Source organism: Balaenoptera borealis, assembly GCF_965194805.1.
Source record: "Balaenoptera borealis genome assembly, chromosome: 3".
NCBI classification, from domain to species: Eukaryota; Metazoa; Chordata; class Mammalia; order Artiodactyla; family Balaenopteridae; genus Balaenoptera; species Balaenoptera borealis.
The window spans coordinates 183,012,474-183,024,965 of record NC_138866.1 but is presented as its reverse complement, the minus strand read 5'-3'; positions in this window follow the sequence as shown (position 1 = coordinate 183,024,965).

Below are 12,492 nucleotides of genomic sequence, written 5' to 3'. Positions count from 1 at the left end.
TCTCTTTTGTTGTCCATAAACCTTTAGTTTAACATTCCAGCACTATCAGCTGTGTTGTAAGGAGTAAATGGAGAGAGTTTATGTCCACGTTCGGGTCAGAGCTTTAAAGAACAGCAGGTCCTTGTGGGCTGGCCTAAAACAGCCCTACAAGGAAGTTGATTTCCAGGGAAAGAGGCGTCAGGATTACAGGGGCCCAGCTGTCCTTCCTTGGAGATTCTTACTTCATTGATTTAATTTTTAAGGAAATCAGAGTCTGGTCTCGCCATGATGTCTTTGACCCACGTTGCCCTGTTACTTTCTGCAGCTGAACATGAACTGAGGGCCTGTGTGAAGCAGGGTCTAGAAAACACGCACATGGCATTATCCTGAGACCACCTCTAGCATCTGATTGTCAGAGTTGTCCCCAGCAGGTCACCAGCCTCAGGATGGGGGTGGAGGAGATGGAGCCACGAGGTGACAGAGCAGATGACCACAGCCGCCTTGGAAGCGTGTCACAAGAGTGTGTCCTGTGGGCATCAGATCGTGGGGTGACCACACCCCAGCACAGAGAATCTATTAAGGGCAAGATATTTTCGTGGGCAGCTTTCTGATACCCATGGGTTTACGTTTTTAAGACTTAAGGGCCTTCCCTAATGGTCCAGTGGTGGAAACTCTGTGCTTCCACTGCTGGGGGCACGGTTTCGATCCCTGGTTGGGTAACAAAAATCCCACATGCTGTGCGGTGTGGCCAAAAATTAAAAATTAAAAAAAAAAAAAAGACTTAAAAACCATGCAGTCGATGTTCCAACAAAAGGCTATTTTTTAGACATGTGGCCTCCACTAGGGGAAGGGGAACCACCCTGCCTCCTGACTGAAGGCGCAGTGAGGACCTCAGGGTGAGCTCAGTTCTGTACTTGGGTTTTTACATTTACATACAAAGGCAGCTTGCTGCTATAAAGCTCTGAGAAATTGGTGATTGTGCCTGCCATTTGGAAACATTTTTTTTTGTTTTGCAACTCAATATATGGATTACCTATTTTAAAATTTTGTGTCAGATTGAATTGGAAACAAATTTTATACCACGTGCCTCCGCTCAGACCTCACCCCTTAGACCCCACTGGTCCATTCCGTCCGGGATCTTTCTCTCAAGGGCAATTACATCTCCCAACACAACAGCAGTGTGGTTCAGGGGTGGAGAGCTTGGGCTCTGGAGTCAGACACACCTGCTCGAGCCCTGCTTTTGCTGTCTGTGGACCTCTGAGGCACCCTTCGCCTCCTTCCTCTGTCACCAAAGTGACGATGGCGGAGCCCACTCACCAAGGGGTCAGAGGATGAGGGGCATCTCTGCACCGCACCCGCCAAGGGCCTGACCCATATCGGGGTCCGCAAATAACAAAATGACTTTTGAAAATAAATATTCGCCATGTGTGTCCCCCGTCTCTTAGGGTCCTTCCACTTCACAGTGCTCTGTTTCCTTATCAGCCCAGGTGACAGACGTGTGCGCAGGGCGCCTGGCCACTGCCCGCTGCCCCCGCCCGCCCCCTGTCCCTTCACACGGCTCCGTTCTGGGCCCTGGGGGACCGCCTGTGAAATTCGCACCCTCTGCAGGGCCCGTGGGGTTGGTCCCCGGGGCAGACCCCGCAGGGAGCCAGCCAGGCCCGGGGTCTGGCTGTGTGCGTGTCCGTGTGTCGTGCGTGTGTGTCAGTGTACGTTGTGTGTGTGTGTGTGATATATGTGTGCCTGTGGCATAGTGTGTGTGGTGTGTGTGTGCAGTGCGTGTGCACGTGTGTGTGTCTGTGTGTGTGTGATATATGTGTGCCTGTGGTATAGTGTGTGTGGCGTGGGTGTGCAGTGCGTGTGCACGTGTGTGTGTGTCTGTGTGTGTGTGATATATGTGCGCCTGTGGTATAGTGTGTGTGGCGTGGGTGTGCAGTGCGTGTGCACGTGTGTGTGTGTCTGTGTGTGTGTGATATATGTGCGCCTGTGGTATAGTGTGTGTGGCGTGGGTGTGCAGTGCGTGTGCACGTGTGTGTGTGTCTGTGTGTGTGTGATATATGTGCGCCTGTGGTATAGTGTGTGTGGCGTGTGTGTGCAGTGCGTGTGCACGTGTGTGTGTGTCTGTGTGTGTGTGATATATGTGCGCCTGTGGTATAGTGTGTGTGCAGTGCGTGTGCACGTGTGTGTGTGTCTGTGTGTGTGATATATGTGCGCCTGTGGTATAGTGTGTGTGGCGTGTGTGTGCAGTGCGTGTGCACGTGTGTGTGTGTCTGTGTGTGTGTGATATATGTGTGCCTGTGGTATAGTGTGTGTGGTGGGTGTGCAGGGCGTGTGCACGTGTGTGTGCGCTGTGTCCTCGCCTTTGCCCAGCAGGGGCACTTCCTCAGTCCCTCAGCTCCCCCCGCCCCGTCGGCGTCCAGCGTGGACGGCTCCAGCCCCGGCACCTGTGCCTCCCTGGTCTCAGACCCGCGCCCTGGACAGAAGTCAGCCTCTGCCCCGAGAAGGGAAGGCGCCGGCTGCTTTCCTGGCTTCAAAGAGGAGCGGCCTTTCCTGAGCTCCACAGGGAGGCCCCCCCTTTTCCTGGCCCGAGGACGTACAGGGGCCTCGGCGGAGTCTCTCTGCAGCAGCCTGGCACGGAGTGGCCCCCAGCTCCGTGGCCCCCAGATGATGGGAGGGTCCGCTGTCCAACTGAGACGGGGCCTGAGGATGAGCTTGGCCCCGTGCCTCTTGCCCCCGGATTCAGCCCCCCCGGATGTGCGTAGGATCAGCTGAGCCTTTGCTAAATGGTTTACCCACAGAGTGGCTTTCGCACACCGACCGCTGGACTAGTCAGTCACCTCTCCTCTAGTCCCCTCTTGGGACCTGCTGTGACAGTACTGCAGAGTGACTTCGTCAGCATGGGGACAGGGGTCTGTGGTTAGACTCGGGCAGCAAGGAGGCCCCTCTTTTCTCCCTCCCTGGCTGGCTTTGTCCCACGGTTATTTTCAAGGCCGGACAATAGATTGCACAGAGCAGCTTTAGAACGAAGGCTCCAGAACGAAATGTGTGTTTCTGCTGAATGACTGCCCCACTCCTCCACGAAGTGCGAGCCGTCTGCCACCTCCTCTCCTTCCGAGGGACCTGCGTGTGCCGCCAGCTGGAAGCACCTGCCCGAGCCCAGATACTGGCACCAGCCAGGGCTCGGCCTCACCCCGTTGCCTCGGGCAGCACGGAGGAACGACTTTGCTCCCTAGAAGACAGATGAGTTTGGTCCAGCCTGGAACTGTCTCATAGGGATGGATAGTCCAAGGGCGTCACTGCCGAATGTGCACCTAGAAAACAAGAAACACAAAACCATAACTACCCCTACGCTTAGGAAGTGAACAGTCTATACCCAAAGCGCCAGGTGTGAAGGATGCTGTCTTCTTTCCTTCTTGGTCCCTCCACACCCCGACCTACACCTCTCTCCTCCATCTTCCTCCCCCCTCGCCGCCCTGAACACCCTGACATGCGACTGTCTGACAAACAGAGAGAGGATGGGAGACACGTGGCTGTTGTTTTTTTTAATTTATTTATTTTATTTAATTTATTTTTGGCTGTGTTGGGTCTTGGTTGCTGTGTGCGGGCTTTCTCTAGTTGCAGGGAGCGGGGGCTACTCTTCGGTGCAGTGAGCGGGCTTCTCCTTGCAGTGGCTTCTCTTGTTGCGGAGCATGGGCTCTAGGTGCATGGTCTTCAGTAGTTGTGGCTCACGGGCTCAGTAGTTGTGGCTCACGGGCTCAGTAGTTGTGGCTCACAGGCTCAGTAGTTGTGGCTCACGGGCTCTAGAGCGCAGGCTCAGTAGTTGTGGTGCACGGGCTTAGTTGCTCCGTGGCATGTGGGATCTTCCCAGACCAGGGCTCGAACGCGTGTCTCCTGCATTGGCAGGCGGGTTCTTAACCACTGCGCCACCGGGGAAGCCCCCACATGGCTGGTTTTGACGGATGCTGTCAAGGACATATTTTTTAATGGAATGCAATGGGCTGTGCCTGAGGAAAAGGCCTTCATGGCCTAATCTGGAAGCTCCTGGGTGCCTGAGGTCTCATGATGGTCCCTCTGGAGCTGCGGCAGTGCGTCGTGGGGCTCGGGCTGCAGCCACCAAGCGCTGGGAGGAACCTCTCCTTCTCGTCTGCTCTCCGGCAAACTGCAGCAAGGTTCTCGGGTATTTCTACCGTGTTGGTGTATATTATTGGTCAGACAGCTGAGTTTCGTGTTGTTTACATAACATTTCACATCCCTAAAGCTGCCCCAGGGTTTGAGGTTCCCTCACACACCCCGTCTCAGGCTCACCTTCTCTGCCACCTCACAGGACGGCAGCGCCGGGAGCCTGGGATGGATGGAGGGACGCCTGCCCCAGAGTCAGCCCCGTGGCTCTGTCACCTCTGTGGGCCGCCACGGATGGTGTCTCTTCCTCCCAAGCCCTGACCATGTGTGGATGGCGTGACTTTTGACAGGGACTGCACCTGGCTAATATAGTCTGAGCACTTAGTGTGCTAAGCACTGTACCAAGCGGGTGTGTGTGTGTGTGTGTGTGTGTGTGTGTGTGCACGTGCGCTTTCATATTTAAACTTCACATGATCCCGCACGGGAGACACTGCTGTAATCCCCATTTTTCAGGTGAGGGAACTGAGGCTCAGAGAGGTTAAGTCTCTTGGGTAAAGTCACACAGCTAATTAACTGTGAGCTGGAACCCAAGGTAGGTCAGTTCACCAGAACCAGAGTATTCTATTCCCCCCAGGACGGCAAGACTTAAAGGCAACAAGCATCTGGGGAAGGAGGCTGACGGGGCAGCCCCAGCCCTTTGCCTGCCTTCATGGGGACAGTGTGTCTGGCCATTCAGGGTAGGGCAGGGATTCTTCGTGGGGCTTTTGTCCACGTCCGAAGCTGGGCTTCAGGGCACCCGTGAAAACCCCTTGAAACTGTGTGCAAGGTGTTGTGGGTATGCATGGTGTTGTGTTGGTTTTTTTTTTTGAAGAAAGGATGCAAAATTTCACTGATTCTCAAAATGCTGGTGTCCGCCAAACTGTTAAGAACACTGTGACAGAGGGTCACATCAATTTACCACACCATGTGCCCCTCTTCTCGGCTTTCTCTTGCCTCCCACTATTTCTGTGGTCCACCCCCTCTTGTTCAATTATTAGGAGTCGATCCCGGGGCTTATGTGACGGTGACCTGAAGTGAAAGGCAGTGACAGTCACCGTCCCCGCAGACCTGCCCAGCTGCCACCTTTGTCTGACGTGTCGCCCAGAGTCAGTGGATTCTGGACCATCTCTGAGTGGGGAGCTGGGGAGGGCCCTTGCTGGCCTGCTGTGAGGTGATTTACAAGAGTCTGTGGGGGGCTGGATTTACTGGTGTGAAGGGTAGGTGGGCCCGCGCGTCAGCCGAGCCAAGGGGCCTTGCCCCCCCGTGCTGGAGGCTTCATTGGGAATCACAGGTGCTCTTGCTTACCTTTTAGACAGGCTCTTGAACTTGAGGGGCCTCCAGGGACAAGACAAATACTGCCCAGCTGAGCAGAGATGGGGGAGCTGGGCCCTGGTCTTTCTCACTCATTTTGCTGAAGTAAGAGCTGAACGTTGAATTCCCACAAGGAACAAACCTAATCAGGGTGAAGGTAGGGAGATAAAAACCCCAAACACCAAATGTTTCCAAGTGGCTAACAATCTTCTTCGGAATAGAGGTTGCGTCAGAAATAAAACCCTCTGAATTGTGGACAATCCAGCACACTGGACCCAGGTTATTGTGGTCCAAGGTAAGAGGAGGCTTGACAAAAATCTGGACATTCACATCTCAAGATCTCTCTTTCCAGAACTATCCAGAAAGCCATGGAACCTACTGTCAACTTTTCCATTTATCTTTGGTTGAAGAAAATTGGCCTTGATAGCTGGGGGACAAAGTTCTTGTGCATCATTTCTTCCTTCTTTCCCATCCTGTCTCCAACCTGAAAATAGCCTCCCTTTGGTGGGTTAAGGGCCAACCCTCACACCTCTGAAATAATACCGAAACGAAGGTATTTTGTTCTTTTGCTTAACTTGTCTGGTTATACCTGAAACTGGGTGAGGGCTGGGTTCTCTGCAGCATCTGGTTCACAATGGGTGAATACACTCAGAAATCCTTGGGTGGCCTGGAGCGGCAGGGGTACTGGTTTGCTTGAGTCTAAGAATTGATTTTAACCTTGAGCTTCCATAAATAATTTTTGGAATAAGGCACGTGGAGGTAGATTAATAAAGGATTTGGACCCTGGTTCATAACCGGAAATGGATTCTGAGCTGAGCCAGGAGGTGACCCAGCCAAGAGTCCTGGGGCTGCCTGTTTACTACGTGCAGAGAGGGAGATCCTGGGAGAAGCCAGGTCTTAGAAGAATTCCTTCCCTCAACCACAAGCTTTAAACTTTACAAAGGCTAGACTACAGTTCACATAGATCTCTTCTTCTTCTTGCCTTCTAGAAGAACAGTGAGTCAGGGATGGGAAAGGGATTGATCAGTGCCACAAGGGAGATGCAGGTCCTCAGGGTGGAGAGGAGTGGGACATTCAGAACCCAGGTCCTTACCAACGTGTCACCTTGAACCAGGAACGGAACCTGTGTGTGCGTCGCTTTCCTTACCTGTAATATGCAGATACAGATGGTCCCAGACTTACCATGGTTCGACTTAGGATTTGTTGACCTTACAATGTGTGGAAGCCAACAGGCAGGCAGTGGGACCCATACCTGTAATTTTGAATCCTGCTCTTCTCCCAGGCTGGCGAGCGATATGCGGGAGGATACGCCCTCAGGATCGGAGCGCCCCGTCAGCCACGTGACTAGAAGGCGAACCACCCCTACACTTACAGCCGTTCTGCTTTTCACTCTCAGGACAGCAGTCCGTCAGTTACAACCGATATTCAACACTTTACTGTAAAGCGGGCTTCGTGTTAGATGATTTTGCCCAACTGTAGGCTAATATAAATGTTCTGAGCACGTTTACGGTAGGTTAGGTGTATTAAATGCATGTTCAATTTACAATATCTTCAACTTAAGATGGGTTTATTCGGACGTAAGCTCATCTTAAGTTGAGGAAGATCTGTAGTCACTTGCCCAACTTGTCATGAGGATTAGAGTTAATATATATCATGGCTAGGGTTGAAATTGGCTCATGGCAAGTACTAGGTAGGTGAAGGCTATAGCTATGATTACTGCTGCTGTTATCTTAAAAACCTCCTTCTTTGTTCTATAGGATGCCAGAGCCCGAATTGCTGGAAATTTACGAGTGCCATCCACCCACCTCTTCTTTCCCCTGCCAGAATTCTGTATTCCAGACACAAGTCTGCTTCTCCTCATCTTGACGAAAGGAGAGCCCACCAATTCTTCCGTTATCTGATCTGTAACAGTCCTTCATGCCAGAAACTTTCCCTTGTAAGTTCATTAACCTCTCTTCTTGAAATTAAAGCCACTTCCTCTCACTGAAGCCACTTTAAGATAGAGAAGTGCTTTTCTCCTTAAAATAACTCTCCAGTGTTTAAATGATCTATTAAATCCCTTTTCTGGCTTTGCTTTTCTTGAAGAGAATTAGAATCATTTAACTTTTCTCTAGGGCTCCTTTCAATTGAAAGGTTCTTGCTACTGGAACGGTTCTTGCTCTTGCCTTCTTGTTTTCTGCCAATCACTCTTAGAAACCAAAGCCACCATGAAATGAGCAAGTGACGACAATTCTTGCTGATGCCACAGGTGAGGGAGAGGTTACTTCCTAGCTCCCGTCCATTCCCTGCCTATTCCGTCTTGGTACCATACTCATCCTCGTGGCCACAGTCAAAGATATTCATGAATGACCCCTACTTGTCAACGGACGGGACCCTTCTGAACTTCTTCAGTGTCTCATCCTTTTCTTCTATCTGTCATTCACCCTTCTGGGCTCTTACGGTCTTTTTGAGTCTGTCCAAGGTGCTATACTCACATCCAAATTTGGACTCATCCTTCAATCTAATGGGCAAGGTGAGCTCCTTGAGGTAAGACATTGAACTCTACCTCCTGGTGCTCAGCGTGACGCCTGGTTCACAGGAGATCTTCTGTGATACACTGGTAGATACATTTCCTGGCAATGTGGGGTGTTAGGTCCTGTTAGGACCAAGGTAGGCCCTGAGGTGACATTTCCTGAAAGGTTTCCTCTCTCATATTCCCACCCGGACATGGCTGTGAAGTGTGTAGAGAGATGTGATTTCTCTCAAGCACTGCATGCCCAAGTGGAAATGTGTTTCTTAGATTTTTTTTACCCAAGTGTTATTTTATCTTCGAGTTGGAAATTCTCAAGAATCATTTGCAAAACCTCCCAAAGGGAAAACTTGATGTGCTTAGGGCCCAGATGCCATTCTGATGAACTCTTTGGCGAGATAGGGAGGGGAAAGTGGGACTTTGTGAAATCAGGCAGACAATTACAATGTCCTCTGACTGTGTCAGGAATTATTGGTTCAAGTCACGGTTTCCACTGGGTCACTGTTTCTGAGTGCTGTTCTTCAGAGAGAGTTGCATAACCCCTTGTTAAACATCCATAAGTCAGATTTATTTCCTTCGCCTCCAGTGTGTGTCGCGTCCACCCCAGGCAGCTGGCCCCACCCCCTGCCCCCGGTGAGTCTTGGTTCTGTGGCTTTGCTAACACTGTCTTCTTGCCAGGGGTGCCCTGCCTTTTCCAGTCTCGGGCCGTCTTGTACAGCGCTTAAATGAGCCCCGAGCCTTCCTTCCTCACTGTCATTACTCTCTGCTTGTTCATATCTGCAAGTTTTGTCTTCCCAATAACTCATCATTGAGCAGCACTCAGGGGCAACCAGGAGCTACACGTCTTTTCCAGCCCTCGTTCCCAGCCAGCAGAGCACAGTGAAGAAGAAAGAGATCTAGACCAGGGGACCTAGACATGGCCAGTTTCCAGAATTACCTGGAAAGTTTTGCTAAAGACCTCCTGAATCAAAATCTATGGAGATGAGGCCCAAGAATCTGCTTTAGAAAAAAAAGGTTCAGGATGTGAATCTGATGATCGATCAAGTCCGAGAATTGCCAAGATGTGAGAGGAAATTGTGCCAGGTTCTTGGTGCTTAGAGGGTAGAGCTGCTGAGACTTGGGGTTGGTCCCACGAAACCAAAACAGCCTCCTAGGAGGTGGTCTGTGAGTCTTGCGTTGGGGTCCAGGGAGCATTGGGCTGCTGTGACACTATACACATTGACATACTGGCTTTCCATTCCCTGGAGAGATTTATGAAATTAATTATTTTTATATCCTGCATCACATTCACCTTCAAACTAAATACCATGGCTCTTACAAGTTAACTGATTCTGCATTGAGATAAACAAGGCTTTGCTGGGTAACTATCATTTTCCATCCGTTCTGCTTCGCAAGATGGTTCTTCTTTGGCCAACATACAGGATCGATTCTATTCAGCTTAGTGCTCAGTAATGATTTTGTTCACGACGTGCTTGTCCATTCTCAGGAGGGACACCCCCAGCCTCTCTCATTGCCATGTTCATCATACTTTCTGAGGCAGTGCCTGTTTAACTGTGGGGTCGGGCTGGGTGACCATTCGCCCTTTCAGGCAGAGCTGAGGTTGCAGGCTCTAACCGTTAGGCTCACACAGCCAGCTTTGCTCAGATGTTTGCCTGCATCCTTGCTAGTCTGTGGCTTGGACTGTCCCATAAGCCTCTAGTCTTGAGCCTTGGATATGCTTTACTATGTTCACATGAGAAATTTTTCTGAGCTTGGAGGCATTAAATTTCACTTTCCATGTAATATCCACTTATTTTATGTTGAATTACCAGGATGACATAATATCAATATTAATAAAACCATTTATTGAGAACCTAATACATGTAGGGCAATGTACGGGGTAGATACTGAGGCTTCAAAGATTTATAATATAAGGTCTTTGCTCTAGACAGGACCATACTCTGATGGGAGATACAGAACGCCATTCGTAAGAAAGCAATTTACAAGGCCAGGCAGCAGATACCAAATACCAAATGAATGGCCCAGGCACTAATCACCCTCAGGCTTTGGAGGAAGCCTTGACCATGAAAAAATGGAGAATTGGAGAACTTAATCTAATACAGGGCCTGGCATGTAGCAAGTACTCGATAAAACCTGTCAAATGGATAAATAAATAACTGGATGATGGTAAGGTTTGAGCTATGCCTTGGCAGGTAGGTACAGCGTGCTCGAGAGACAACACACACACACACACACACACACACACACACACAAGGCTTTTCATCAATGAAATTATGAACCTATTTTATCAGGAAGTTACATGAGTGAGAAATTTAGGAGAGCATGCCTTCTTGCTAAGGTTAATCTGTGTATTATTTGTGGCCATCATTTATTAAGCAGTAACTAAATGAATGGCACATACTAAATATTGTTTATTTGCAGTGAATAGATGAAATATTTGCTGTGTAAATTCATTGATTCACAATATAACAAGGAAACAAGAGAGATGCCTATTCAATCAGCTAAGCTTCGTACAGTAACTACCTGGTTTATTTTGTAATCAACTAATTTATATCCAGCACAGATTTGATACTAAACAATGTATAAGACCCAAGATAGGACCAAGATATAAAGAGGGTGAGGAATGGGGCAGAAAAAACTAAAAGAAACTGGACTAAAAGAAGTGAGATTTCTTGCAGTTTGGGCTAAAAAGAAAGCACATGAGATCCCTAGAACTAGGAATTAAGTAAGTTTGTGAGAGAAGAAAGAAGAAACCTTTCTTCTTGCTCCTAATTCCTGAAGGAAGTTTTTTCACGGGGCTATTTCTAACCCCAAGCCCTTAGTTAATTGCTGCTACTCCTAGTTTTACTACTAGGGGGACCATGACCACCAGCTAGCCAACTTCTTACGTGCCTGGCACTGCACTAAATCCCATACACACATTAAAAAAAATTTAATCCTCTAACTGCCCTGTGAGTAGGTCCTATAATTCGCCCCTTCTTGCAGGCTGCCCTTCCTGAAAGCAGCAGGTCTTCTCCAGCCCGGGAATCGACATGCAGAGCGTGAGATGCAGTCAACGGGAAGCCTGCACGACGGGAGATAAGAAGACCCCACTTCAGAGACAGCTTTGATCTAGAGGGAAGGGCAGGCACACGGGGCTGTGAGCTGCCAGAGCAGCCCCAGGGGACTCAGGACCAGGTCTCAGGAATGAACAGGGAAGAACCATCTGCGGTCACTGAGGACCCTGGTTTGTTTATTTGCTCGTTTTTATAATACCTCAACTTTATTTCGGATGAACAGATTAGGTCATATGATAATTGGTATTAACTTCAAAGTCATCAGGTAGAAGATAAGGTGAGTATACAGATGAAATACAATTGAATCTGAGTTAAAGGTTGTTGAAAGGACCCTGGTTTTGATCAGCCACAGGTTAATTGTTTAGAAGCAACCATGGGGCAGAGATCAACGTGCCGGACTCGGAATCAAAGAAGACGTCTGTGAATCTGAGCAGGTCCCTTCTCACCTCACCGCTCCAGCTTCCGCATCTTTTAACAGTGGCAGGAAGGGAGCTTCCCCAGCCCCTTTGCCGATGCCATGGGAATGAGCATGAAAATGAAAGCTGCAGGCTATTATTCAAGCCCAGCCAAATCCTATGTGTGCCTGTTTCTACATAGGTCCTAAGGAGCACTAAAATTCAATATTGCTGGTTCCTCAGTATAGAGTATTTTATTCTTTTTAATATCCTTCACTACTTCTACGCCCCTTCAATGTGTCCCAAGTCCTGCTAGTGGCTGCATCTCAACCCTGCCTGTCCTCTTCCTGTTGTCACTCAGTATCGCACGAGCTTCGATAGGAAGGGGAAGAATATTTATTGTTGTACAAACATCCTATTTTTGTTTATTTTGTATTTTATTTATTTATTTATTGGCTGAAATTTTTTAAAATTTATTTATGATTTGATTTATTTGTTTATTGAATTTTTAAATCGAAGTACAGTTGATTTACAATGATTCAGGTGTACAACAAAGTGATTCAGTTATCCATACACACACACACACACACACGCACACATATATCTATTCTTTTTCAGATTCTTTTCCATTATAGGTTAACACAAGACATTGAATATAGTTCCCTGTGCTCTACAGTAGGACCTTGTTGCCCAACGTCCTTATTTTTTAAGAACAGCAATTTTATAAAGAACCATCCACCTATCATGGTATCACCTTAGCACATTGACTCCCACACTTTTAGTTTGTCTCTGCGCATTTATGATTTTCACATGGCTGTGATCACAGAGTAGACGCATTATCTGCTTCTGTTAATTCTACTTATTTAACAGCACTGTGAACATTTCCCGAGTTGCTACATCACCTTCGTAATTGTTTTGGCTACTGGTTGAAAACTATTCCGTGGGGTAAAATGTCTCATGATGAAACATAATTTTATTACTGTTGGACATTTAGATTGATTTTAATAAATACTGCCAGAATGAATACCTTGGGTTTATAGCCATTTTCCCCCTTATGAATTAGAAGGAAAAGTCTTTATACTTTTTT